We start from the raw sequence: 12,234 nt of genomic DNA, 5'->3' as shown, positions 1-12,234 counted from the left end.
CCCGCGGGGGGCAGGGCCACGTGCAGCCGGCGGGGAAGGAGCGCCCGGGCTGTCTCGGATCAGCCCCGCGGCCTTTCGAGACTGCCAGGCTCTGCCCGAAGGGAGACAAGGGCACGGCTTCCCGCTGGACGCCCCCGAACAGCTCCCCCGGACCTAACACCCGAGCTGCTGGTGGGTCCCTAATGCAGCTGCAGGCTGCTCCTGGGGCAACACAGAACTCCAGCCCTTGAAGCGCCCCTCACACGCGCACAGGTGTCACCGCACTTGGTGGCGTCCGGCTTCTGCTGTTCCAGCCACAAAAAAAAGGCCTCTGCAAGCAGCAGCATCCTGCTAGGTGGATGATGCAAAGAGTGACCAGGCACCTGAATCAGGATAAAGAGCATTTCTGGTCATTACTCTTGCCCAGTTTAATACATATGTGGTTTCTCCCAGTCCACTAGAGAAGTGAGTTCCCCATGCATACCCTCTTCACACTTTCCTACTTATCCTAGATCATTGCTTATCCACAGGGACAGCATGGTATAGCTATAACAACACATTAACACAATGGCAAAGATGCAAATTCGCAGTCAAAAGTTAGAAAAATGCCCGAACATACTAAGGCAGACAAGTTTCTTTGGGTAAATCCAATATCTTTTATTAGACCAACTCAAATAGTTGGAAAAATTCTTCTTAACAAGTTTTCCAGCACAAACACCCTTCGTCAGGCTGAGGAAGCCTGTGCAGATGGCCTGGTATCAGATTTACCCAAAGAATCTTGCCTGCCTATGTCCTTACACCAACACAGATACAACCTATGCCCCTGAACATACCACTGCAGCTTATATTCACCCCCTCCCCAAGTATATGATACAGCCTTTAATGACATGATAGTACTTTTCCCTTAGTTGATGCCTACCTCATTCAGTGTGCAGGAAACCCAGTGCTCACTGAGGTGAGCAGCAGTCCGATATTCATCATGGAACGTGGGGCCCCATGTTTTATTTACACCACATTATCCAAATTCAGCACTCAACACAGCTCAATTAACTTTTAATGGGTTTTCATAGGCTGATCTTTAACATAGTACCGGAGCACTTCACAAGCACTACTGCATTTGTTTGACACAACATGGCGAGGCATGGTGCAATCATTACTCCCATTTTATACTTAGGCAAACATTTTCTTAAGAGTCTACCTCTTTTGGGTCCAACTTCAGAGCGCTTGGGCATGAATGCTCAGAACACAGCACTTTTCTAGAACTTTATTTGGAGCAGAGCTCTCACTGATCTTAACTGTAATTAAGCACAGCACAGCACAGCACAGCACTCACTCCTCTTACAGAAACCAGAAAATGAAACAGAGGGCCGTATCTGAGAACTTTTGTTTAACTTACCCGTCAGAACAAAGGAACTCTGGATGAAATCGGTCTTCTAAAATCCCTAGGATGAAATCAGTCTTCTAAAATCCTGCTATAATTTTAATTTGATTGCTCCAAAATAATTTTCAGTTTATAGATTTCAACAATGAAGAACACTGCTGCAGAAATAAAGCCAATTTACACCTGTATTACAGTAGCACCTAGAAGTCACAGACAAGATCAGAGCCCCATTATTATAGGTGCCAAACAGTCCTTGCCCTGAAGAGCAACAATCTGAATACTATAGACAAGACAGATTAAATTTTTCATGGGAAACAAAAGCACAGAGGGGTAAAGTGATACCCCAGGCCACCCAGCAGGTCAGTGTGACATTTCCTCTCCCTTTAACACTTATTCTTACTCCTCCTGGATTATTCTCGTCTTTTTGTCCTCCTTTCCACATCCTTCCCTGCTTTGCTGTCTTTTCCTTTTGCCCACCCACCACATACATGCCCTTCTCTTCTCCATAGCACAGTTAGGGCGAGATTTTTCAAAGCTGCTAAAGCAGTTTGGATGCCCAGAGCAAAGCACAAGATATTTAAAAGAAACTGAAGTAGGCTATAACACTTTCATTTTAAAAATTGACTAGAGAAGCAGTAAATTCACAGAGGTCATTCTTTACCTCTGGCTGAGTTAGGGCCTGCTGAATTAGGCCAAATAGTTCCACTGTATTGTGCTCAGTGAGATTATGCTTGTCCACATCCCTTTTGGGAATCACTGATTCATCCCAAATTCTCTCTCTCCCTGAGCAATTAGTTTCCAAACTAGTTTTGAAATATTATTTAGATACTTAAAAAAATTATCTATGTTCTCTTTAACACCACTGATCAATAATTAGGCATGTTAGAAATTCCTAAGGGTATGGGCACATAACAAGGGATTATGAGTTAAGCAAGGGTGGGAACTCAACGCTGCTCCAGCTAGTTTGTGATAATTGTGCATATGCACACTCTTAGTCCATGTTATATGAAAGCTAACATCTAGTGCTACGACTTCTTCATTGAGGGGCAAGCTACCATGGGTTACTTTCTTTTACTGCAGGGTAAGAGTGGGCATACAACAGTTATCATGGTACCTGATTCTGAGTAAATTCCTGCTCTTATCTCATGGTAATTTGTTAGTGTGCTCATCCTGATAGAGATGGAGAACATGCTTTTGGTTAACATGCACAGAGTATGTCTAGTATTATATTGAAACTTTCCAGATAGTCTGGATTATATATTATTAACAGTCATAATAAAGTAATAAGGTTAAAGATAGCCAATAAAAATCTATTTTATTTAACTAAGAAAAGTATTAGGCTTACACTGTTCAGTTTAGTTGTCTTTCCTGAAGACATCTAATATGACCATCCCTGGAATTATCCAAGAAAGAAAGGAAGGATGCACTTGTGATTAAGAAACTGTAAGATGATCAATTATTATATTAAAATTGTGGATGCACTTAGTAGTCAGTAGTTACAGTCAAAGCCTTGGATCTTGTTGTGATAGGCATTTCACATCCTGCCACACACACATGGAACAAGAAGGTGGTTCTTGTCCTAAAGACTTCTGAATTCTAGTCCAAATCACTGCCTAGTAGCATCTAGGGGTAGGCAAGAAGGGCAATAGCCCTAGGTGCTGACTAAGAGTGGGCACAAGAATAGCAGCCTCCATTGCTGCCACTATTGCTCACCCAACCATTTCTGCTGCCCTGGCCACTGCCACTGTGCAGGGTGCAAAACTTCCTTGGCATGCCTCTGGCTCTGCCAACTGACCTTATGTGCGACCTAGGTCAAGTCACAATTCCATAATGTCCTCTTGTTTGTTTGCAAACTGTCCTCTTTCTTGTTTGTTTGTAAAATGGGGAAATTGCCTGACTGAAAAAAGCTTGAGTTAGGTAAAGGGAATTCCTCTTCTTGTGTTTATTATAAAAAAAACAGTACTTCCTTCTACCCCTGAGCAATGATCCTTCAAGAAAACTTCCATGTATCTTTTGTATCATATAAACTATTTTTCCTCAAATCACAAATATCATCTGCCATAATAAATTACCAAGCATATTACAGCAGAAGAGTCATTTATTAAATGCATGTAATTATTTGGAGCAAATTCAACACTTGGTTCTGCCAAACATTTTCTGTAGTTGATCAAAAGAACACTCTGACCCCTTTTGAAGCTTTTAGATGTGTGATCCATGTAATCACATTTGTTGAACTAGTTGGCTCAAGAGATTGTTAATAGGATAGAGCCCTTCACAGCCTGGATCTACAGGGATGAAAAGCTCCTCCAATTTAGCAGCTCTTTGGTGTCCTCTGTGAAATGAACTAGTGGCCTCAGTCCAGTTCCCAGGAGAGAAATGTTTGCATTTATTATTTTAGTTTATGGAATGTATTTAATAAGGTGTGTGCAACACTGAAAGACATTGAGACAACAGAATTAGTAATACACCCAATGACAAGTAAAGGAGTCAATCAAAAACACAATAGAAACATTTCCCACTCCAAAAATGTCTATTGCTCCCAGAGGGGAAAATGCCCATGTAACAAGATGAACAAGGTGATCAAAAACTTTAGGATGTGTAAGAAAGGCAGGGGAGGTAAATTAAAGATTTGGGAGCCCTTCACTGAGACTCCCCTTTTATAAATCTTACACCACTAAAACTAGTGGCAATTAATGTGAATGTTAAAAAACAACTTCTTATTGACAAAAGTGGTCTCTACATTATATTAGATCCAATCTTAGTGGGACGTAGAGGCACCAATGGGACTTATAGGTCAAAATAAATACTTTGGCCCTGTACAGACATTCAAAAAACCAGGGGAAGTATTGATCTAAGTTACTTGGTTTTCTATAAGTGGCTTAGTTTAGATTGGGAGTGAACAGTTGGACCTTTGCGGGGTAGAGGGAAGGAGGGGGCACAGGCAGCCTGCACTACTGGAGACTGCCAAGTGTAGCTGAATGTATGGGCTACTCCCAATTGGCTGTGGGGTGCAAGCAAATATACCCCAACCCCCTGCCACATCACCATGGACCCTCCCCTGTACCCCGCAAGTGCCCTACCTCATGAATTGCATGTGCTTTTGTGTCTTGGCCCACTTGCACACAGACCCAGGAGCTGAAGCATGTCACTGACAAACACTTGAAGGAGAGTATGGGACATCATGCATGCCTACCTGGACATGATGTGGCAGCTGGTCACCATGACATGTAGCTTCCTGCCCTCAAGCCAGCAGCCAGCTGTCCTGTATGGGGCCACCTACTGCACCCTGAGTTAGCCAAGCATCCTGAACTGAGCTAACGATTTCCAAGTGGCCAATGAGGATGAGGCCACCCAGGATGCCATGGACACTGGAGTGCTCTAGCACCATCTCCAGACAATCAAGCACTGGTTCCGGGGCCACGCCATCAGCAGTGACTGGTGGGAGCAAATTCTCCTGGATACCTGGGATGATGAACGCTATGTCCAGAGCTTCCACATGCACCAAGCCACCTTCGTGGACACTATCGCCCAGGTAGCCCCCCACATTGCAAAGAACCGGATGGCCATCACCATCATGAAGCTGGCCACCCCCAGAAGTGTCCGCTATGTCACCAAACAGTTCAGCATGGGCAAGTCTACAGCTGGAGAGGCTGTCTGGGAGGTGTACCTGATGATCCAGAATGTCCTGGCCAACCACTTCATTTGCCTGATCGACCTGCAGGAGGTAGTTGCTGGCTTCTGCTGCATGGGCTTCCCAAACTGCGTGGGGGCCATGGACAGCACCCATATACCCCCATCCTCTGCTCCATATACCCCCATCCAAAGTCACCCAGGCATTCATCAACTGCAATGGTTACTTCTTCAGCATCCTGCAGGGCTTTGTTGACCACCAGAGCTTCACCCACATCTTCAACAGCAGGGCCAGCAGTACCCACAAGGCCCGAGTCTTCTATAACTCCCCACTCCCCCAGATGAGGGAGAGTAAGTCCCCAAGTTCATCATTAGCACCATTGTTATCATCGAGAACCCAGCGTACCCACTTATGCTCCGGCTCATGAAGCCCCACACAGGACAGCTAGACTGCTGAAAGGAGAACTTCAACTACTACCTGAGCAGGTTCCCCCACAACTGTGGAGTGTGCCTTTGGCTGCCTTAAGGCAGGCTGGCATGGTCTCAATATGTGGCTTAAGTGGAGGAGGAGAACCTGCCATACCTTGTTGTTATCACATGTGTCCTCCACAACATCTGTAAGACCAGGGAGGAGGTCTTCCACAAAGCCTGGGCAAAGGAGGCATGGCACACATGATGAGTGTGAAAGCTGAGACAGCTTGGCCAGGCATACACTTAAGTGACCAAATTGAAATAACAGCACATTTTGCACAAGAATGCAAGATGGTAGCTGGGACCATGCAAAATAAAGCAATCCCAATTGATTTCATTTTCTGTGCTAGATTGCGCCAAATTGCTGTAGTGTTTGTAATCACCTGAAAGTTTTAATAGCTCAGAAAGAAACCCTCCTGCACAAAAGACAGTGGCTGGGGCAAAACTGAGTTCTGGTGACAAGATTGCCACAAAGAAGATCAGTCTCCGCTAATGGCTGCAACCTATTAGGTGTAGCTTGTGGCATCCAATACCAGACCTATGCCATAAATGAAAGCAGTCATAATGAAGGCTGGGGTATGAGTGGGTGAGGATAGTGACAGTGCTATCAAAAAACCCCCTCAAATAGCTGCTCTGCTAGTGGTTGCCACCCTCTAGGCGCTGAGTTAGATAGGCCTCAACCCTCTACCACATGCGAGCCTAAAAATAAAAGTAATGGTTCCCTATAAAGAAAAATTGTTGGCAAACACCTGACACACACATCACATGTGTATAACAAAGCTAAGAGAAAGAGAGAAGGGCAGAGACTGTCTCAGTTAGTGTAACCAGAGAAAGCAGGAAACTACATATACATTTCAATTGGACTAGTAACTAAAGAAAACAAAAGACTAAATATACATTTTAAAACAGAACCTGTAAGAGGTACACTGAATATGTGAAAGGTGTTCTGTACCTGACGAATGCATGGTCATACATACTATATGTGCCTTGTTAACACATCCTCATATTTCTCAAATGCCTCAATTATTCAATATCTGCCTGGGGTTTTGTAAATAAACCATCACTGGTACAGGCTATTTCAAATTTGCCCCATTGTTAAACAAATACCCAAAACAGGTCCTGTAACCAATTCCCCTAGCTATCCCATTTAGCCAATCAAGACCCATCACATTTGACTGACTTACAACCTCCAGGCTGGTCAGACACCGCAAGAAAAACAAGTTTCACACCTGGACAAATACAAAAACAGGATTCAAGCAGCTAACAGTTGTAATGTGATAATTCCTCCTTCCACCCTGTTTTGTTTGGACTTTAATTAACCAATCATCAAGAAAAAATGCTTTGAAGCTATACAATTAAACAGTATGAGAATAAAATAGAATTGCAGGTAAGGTGTGTGCTCCTGGAGAAACAGAGACAGATCACTACAACAATGCACCCAGCTCTTCAAGAAAAAGGATCCTGCTCAGTGAAAGCCATAAGGAAACTGTTTCCTGGCCTGCATTGGTGAGAAAACACTCTTGCAGCTAAACAAATACTCAGACTTTGGTGATAGCTCATTCATTGCGTATTGAATTGTTATCTTTTCTGTGCCCCCCCCTCTGTTATTTAGGGTTATAGCTTGTTTGTGACATTGGTATTAAAGCCTTTCTGCTATTAATTGAATGAGGTGTTGTGTCAATCCTTAACTCTACTAGGTTTAAAAACCCACTTTTAACTGCACACACACAGACCAGACATGGTGTGAGCATAAACAGCACAGGGAGGTTGTGGAGAGAGAGCGCCCCATTGATGATGAGCATGCCGTCCCTGCACCCCTGGGGCAAGGAGCCATGTCACTGCTCTCCACCCAGCATAGCAGAGACTGGGGTCCCAGCTATGCTGCGGGTGGGCAGCAGGCCCTGAAGTGATGCTGCAATGGGTTGCCAGGAAGAGACACCCTTGTGCATGTCTGAAGAGAGTCCAGTGGAGGGCAACAAAAATGGTTAGGGAGTTAGGGCACATGACCTATTAGAAGAGGCCAAGGGAACCTGGAGTACAGCTGAGGCACCAAGCAGCCCTCCCTCCCTCCCTCTCCCCATATTCTTCTTTTCAGCCCACACAGATACAAATAAGTCAAGATTCCCCAAACACTGAGAATTAAGGATTAACACTTAAGAACCTGAGCAAGCAAAATTGGTTGCAATGCAGACGTAAAAACACATTTATTGTGCAGGAGTTCACTAAAATGCTAAAGAATTATTTTTTAATTAAATGACAAAAGAAAAATAAGATGAAAACTGCATTTTCCTGCAGCTAGATTTTTTCATGGTCAGTCAAGATTTAGGTAGGTTAAGAAAATACAGGAAAGAAATGTCACCATTAGCTTCATTAATATAAATATGCTTTTTTATATAAGCATCAATGTGTTAGCTAATGAATCATAACTTGATATTAATGGTTTGATGCTGCAGGCTGGAAGATAAGGGTTTAAAATGTAAACCAAGTTCTTTCCCAAGTTATTCTGAAATGGTATTGCAGGCATAATGCAAATATTTTCAACTACAAAAATACTTTTTCTTCCAGGTTCCAGTCTGGAAACTGGGAGACACTGGTTTCATGCTCTATACTGCACCTGACATCTTGTTGGAAGTCCAACCTCAGGATTTAATGATGGGAAATCTGATGTTTTATCTGCAGACAGGGCTCCATGTGTATACTAGAATATACTGTTCATAGAATTCCTGCAAACAGCCTGTCCCCAGATACCCTGATGACTCTCATTCTTCCCAAATATGAACTCCTGAGCCTGCAGTGGTTAGTGGAAGAGAGATTTCTGATGCTTATGCCACAGCAATTTCCCTCTAAGAGAAATTTCTGCCACTGGAGCCATGTTATGTCAGCATACCTACTGCTGGACAAAGTGCAGCGATTTCATCATGAGTCTCCTGACATCTGGAGATGTTCTTAAAGCCCTGGCTCCTGGTTTCATAAGATGAAAAGAGAAACTCAGCTTTTGTTGAAAATAAAATATGTTCTAGCCCTCATGGCTGCATAGAAAAGCTTGAACATGACCCAGGTTCGAACATAAAGGCTCAGGAATAAGATAGCAACAACAAAAAAGAATCAGGAACTCATTTAAAAGCAACTTCTCAAAAATAGTGTAATTTTATGGGGGCATTCATTCATGATTTTTGAATATTTGGGATTGGAAGTACTTCAGTCCCCACATTGCTTCCCGGACATTTTCAAGTCCGTCACTGCACTGTATGCAAAATACCCTGACTCATCTCAAATACCTCATTCTTCTTTGTTTTGTCCCTCTTAAATGCCTACAGACATAAATCTGGCTTCTGCTTCCTCTGAAATCAAGGACAGCAATTACTTTGCCTGACTTTACACACATTATACTTTCTAACATCATATTATTCTCCTTTCATTTGCCTTAAAAATATCAAATATTTCTTTTTCCCTCAAGACAAATTAGAGAGGCAGGTGAGTTGTATCTCCTTCACATCAAATTATGGGTGACACCTTAATCCAACTATAAATTCACTGCGTCTCCTACGCTGTAACAGTCTTTCTGTAGTAACCGACCTATCTTCCAGATTATCCAGCCTACAGGTAGTTTCCTGAATTACATAGATGCAAACATAAATAATTTCCATACACAGTTTCTTACGTCTGAGTCCTTTGCTAATCTCTAGGGATATTCCAAAAAGGGCCATTTGACTTGGATTTATCTTCAATTTTATGCAATTACAGAGGGCAGCAAACAGTGGCACAACCAGGATTACACTTGGAGTGGGGAGGGTGGTGCGTACGTTCTGATGTGAAGGGAATAGAAATCTTCTCAGCTTCAGGTCCAGCTCTGCAATCCGTTCATTCCTTGAGCTTTTCCTTCCACTTTATGGTTTAGTAAAGGCACTTGTTGAATCCCATGGTCTTTTCTGAATTGTATATATACACACACACACACACACACACACACACACATATATATATTTTAAAAAGAAACACACTATTCTACTCTGTCCCTACTGCTAGATTATCTTATTTTTCTTGGGAGGCTAAACCAGTTTAAATAGATGTTGCATTTCCTCTCCCTGAAGCACAGGAAACTCTCATTGTCTGTGATGTTAACAGGAAATATTGCATTGCTTTGAACCTGTCCAACACATGATTCTGAGTTTGAGTAGTAGTGGCTCTACTAGTTGATAAGTTTAGTACCAGCTGCTTGCAGATGCAAAACTTCCCCTTTCTCCCTCCAAACTATACTTTCCTGAAAGAAGCAGCACGTTACTTCGACCTGGCTCTGCAGTGTCTATACAGGTTGGATGATTTTTGTGGGGCTTTTTAGCGCTTGTATCTGAAGCTGATTCAGCTATTAGATAAAAGTGCCAAAAAGCCCCACTAAAGTGCCCAATCTATACAGAAGCTTCAGAGCCAGGTTGAAGTAACATGCTGTCTCTTCTGGACATATACTGGGCTCAGTGCAGGAGTGTGCCCAATTTAAAGTAAAGCACAGATTTTTTTTTAATTTTCATGTCTGCAAGCAGAAGACCTTATCCATAGTCACTGCTGGGATTCTTGTTTAAAGGCATGTAGATACTGTTGCCAAAGTGCACACGGGCCTAAACAGCTGGGGAACAGGCAGAACCAGGCCCAGTCCCTGCAAATATCTATGTCCACTGAGCTGGTTCATCAGAGCCACTTCTAGGCCTGCCTATGGCAACAGATTCCCTATAAACCCAGTTTGCCACAGGACGGACTGTGAGTAATGCTAACAATATAACTGTTGATAGTTGGAGTGGGGGAGGGGGGTGGCACACAATTTTGTGCAGCCACTGTTCCCATGGCTGTCGGGCACTCTGTGCCCCACCATTGCAGAAATCTGGGCCCCCAAACATTGCCTATGCTCACAACAGCAATAAAGTAAAAAATATTAAACATTGGGAGTAATTAACCATTAGAGGTAACTGTGAAAGCCTGAGGTTCCCTGTAGAAGCCTGAATCCCTTGTCAGGAATCTTTGTTGCATTTGATCCACCCCAGACTTGTTGATTCTCTTTGGAACTTCCCTGCTACACCTTTGATGTTAAAGAAAATCCAAAAGGAGAAAGTAAATATCGGGATGTACATTGCTGGTTCTTACTGCAACCTAGCTATCCAGATTACCTCTTCACAGGGCTCCTCCACCCCCTACCTTGACCTTACCACCCCAGATTTTCATGGTGCAATTCCTTAACTAGAGTCCTTGCCTAATGCACCATCACAGTTTTGTATGCTCTTGCCCGTTATCACATGCCTGTGGCCATGGTGTTACCACAACTTGGGTGTACACCCTCATACATCCCCAATTCAGGTTCAATATCAGTCCAACTTGCCCCTTTGTATAAAAGGGACAAATCCCTTCTCTGATCACTCTCACTTTAATCTTGCATGATCAGTGTCCAATTACGCTTCTGAGTTCCCGTGCCACTCCACCTTAACTCATAAGGAACTGGTCAGAATCATACCCAGTTTAGCACAGTCCTCTCACTCAGTCCCAGCATTTGACCTTCCCTTTCTGGAAAAGGAAAACCTTGTCTTCTCAAGGCCAATCCCCCTTAGTCCTGAATGAAGACTGCCGCACTCACTGAGCTGCCTCACTGCTGGCCCTCTGTGGGATGCTCCTGCTCTGGATCTGGTAAGTCCCTTCTTCATCTTCACAGAAACTGCTGACCCCTGACTAGGTTGTACAGCAGCATGAGCTCCCACTCCTGCTGGTTTTCCCGTCTCCAGAGAAACACCCCTCATACGTCCCCGGAGCTTTAACTTCTGGGTCAGATATCCAAGCCTATCAGGGCATCTTCCTGTCCATCCACTCTCCCCACTGGGCCTGGCAAAACACCACAGCTGCTCTCATTTGCTGCTCACTTTATTGGCTCTTCCATCATTCAGGTAGGGAAACCCTCTTTCCTGCAGTTCCTCAGCTTTCTTGTCAACTCATGGCAGGGTGTAACCACTTCCCTGTCACAGGAACCTCCCAGGCAAATGGTGAATTCTCACCTCTTGATGTCTTCAGGTCAAGACATGATGCCTTTCCAGAATTTGTGCACTAAGCAAACATATGTTGGGATAATATGGTGAGATTTAAAGCTTTCTGTTAGACAGGTTGTCACATTAGATCATGAGTGTTCAGACAGGTCTGTAGGGACCCTCTTAGGCCATGTCCCTGCAAGCTAGATCAGGCATACAGGGTTGTGTAGGGCCAGGCAGGAGCAGCGTGGGGCCCCAGGGCTTGATACCAACACGTGGAGCTGGACAGAGATGGCATGGGACCCTTGGGCTCAATCCTGGTGACCAGAGGTGGTGCAGAGCCCTGGAATGTGATCCTGCTGGGCAGGACCAGGTGGAGACAACATGGGGATCTGGGGCCCAATCCCAATGGGTAGAAGCAGTATCCTGGTGTGTGGGGTCTGGCCCACCTGCAGACTGGGTCTGTGCCACTCATCTGCCTTAAGGGCTCCACTGCACTATGATCTCATTGTGCCTTCTGGCCTAACACTCTGTGAGCATGTCTACATGTGCTGATTTAAAGCGCTTTAGCCCAATTTAAAGTGTGTGGAAGACCGCGTCTGGCTCCCAATGAAAATTGCAGCTTCATTCCCTCTTAGGATCAGAGAGCCTCCTTTTTTGTTTTGCCCGCCATGACTCACATGTCAAAAAAGGATCCAAACGCATAGATTGTCCTGAGGGACAAAGCAGATGTAAAATCCTGCAACTTCAGATTAGCGTTCCTCTTCACAGGGC

At 44.1% G+C, this 12,234-nt stretch overlaps 1 protein-coding gene across 1 annotated transcript in view; it reads right to left on the bottom strand.

The window, feature by feature from the left end:
* MYO3A (myosin IIIA) overlaps nucleotides 1-9,287 on the bottom strand; it is a 219,080-nt gene extending 209,793 nt beyond the window's left edge. The window contains exon 1 of the mRNA XM_025206153.1: nucleotides 9,265-9,287. The gene's annotated coding sequence lies outside the window, so the exon portion shown is untranslated. The remainder of the gene's footprint in view (nucleotides 1-9,264) is intronic.
* Between the last annotated feature and the right edge of the window lie 2,947 nt (nucleotides 9,288-12,234).

The sequence above is a fragment of the Alligator sinensis genome, unplaced genomic scaffold (genome assembly GCF_000455745.1).
Source record: "Alligator sinensis unplaced genomic scaffold, ASM45574v1 scaffold455_1, whole genome shotgun sequence".
In the NCBI taxonomy this organism is placed as follows: domain Eukaryota; kingdom Metazoa; phylum Chordata; order Crocodylia; family Alligatoridae; genus Alligator; species Alligator sinensis.
The sequence above is the reverse complement of the archived record's forward strand: the minus strand, read 5'-3'. Positions and strand labels throughout refer to the sequence as shown.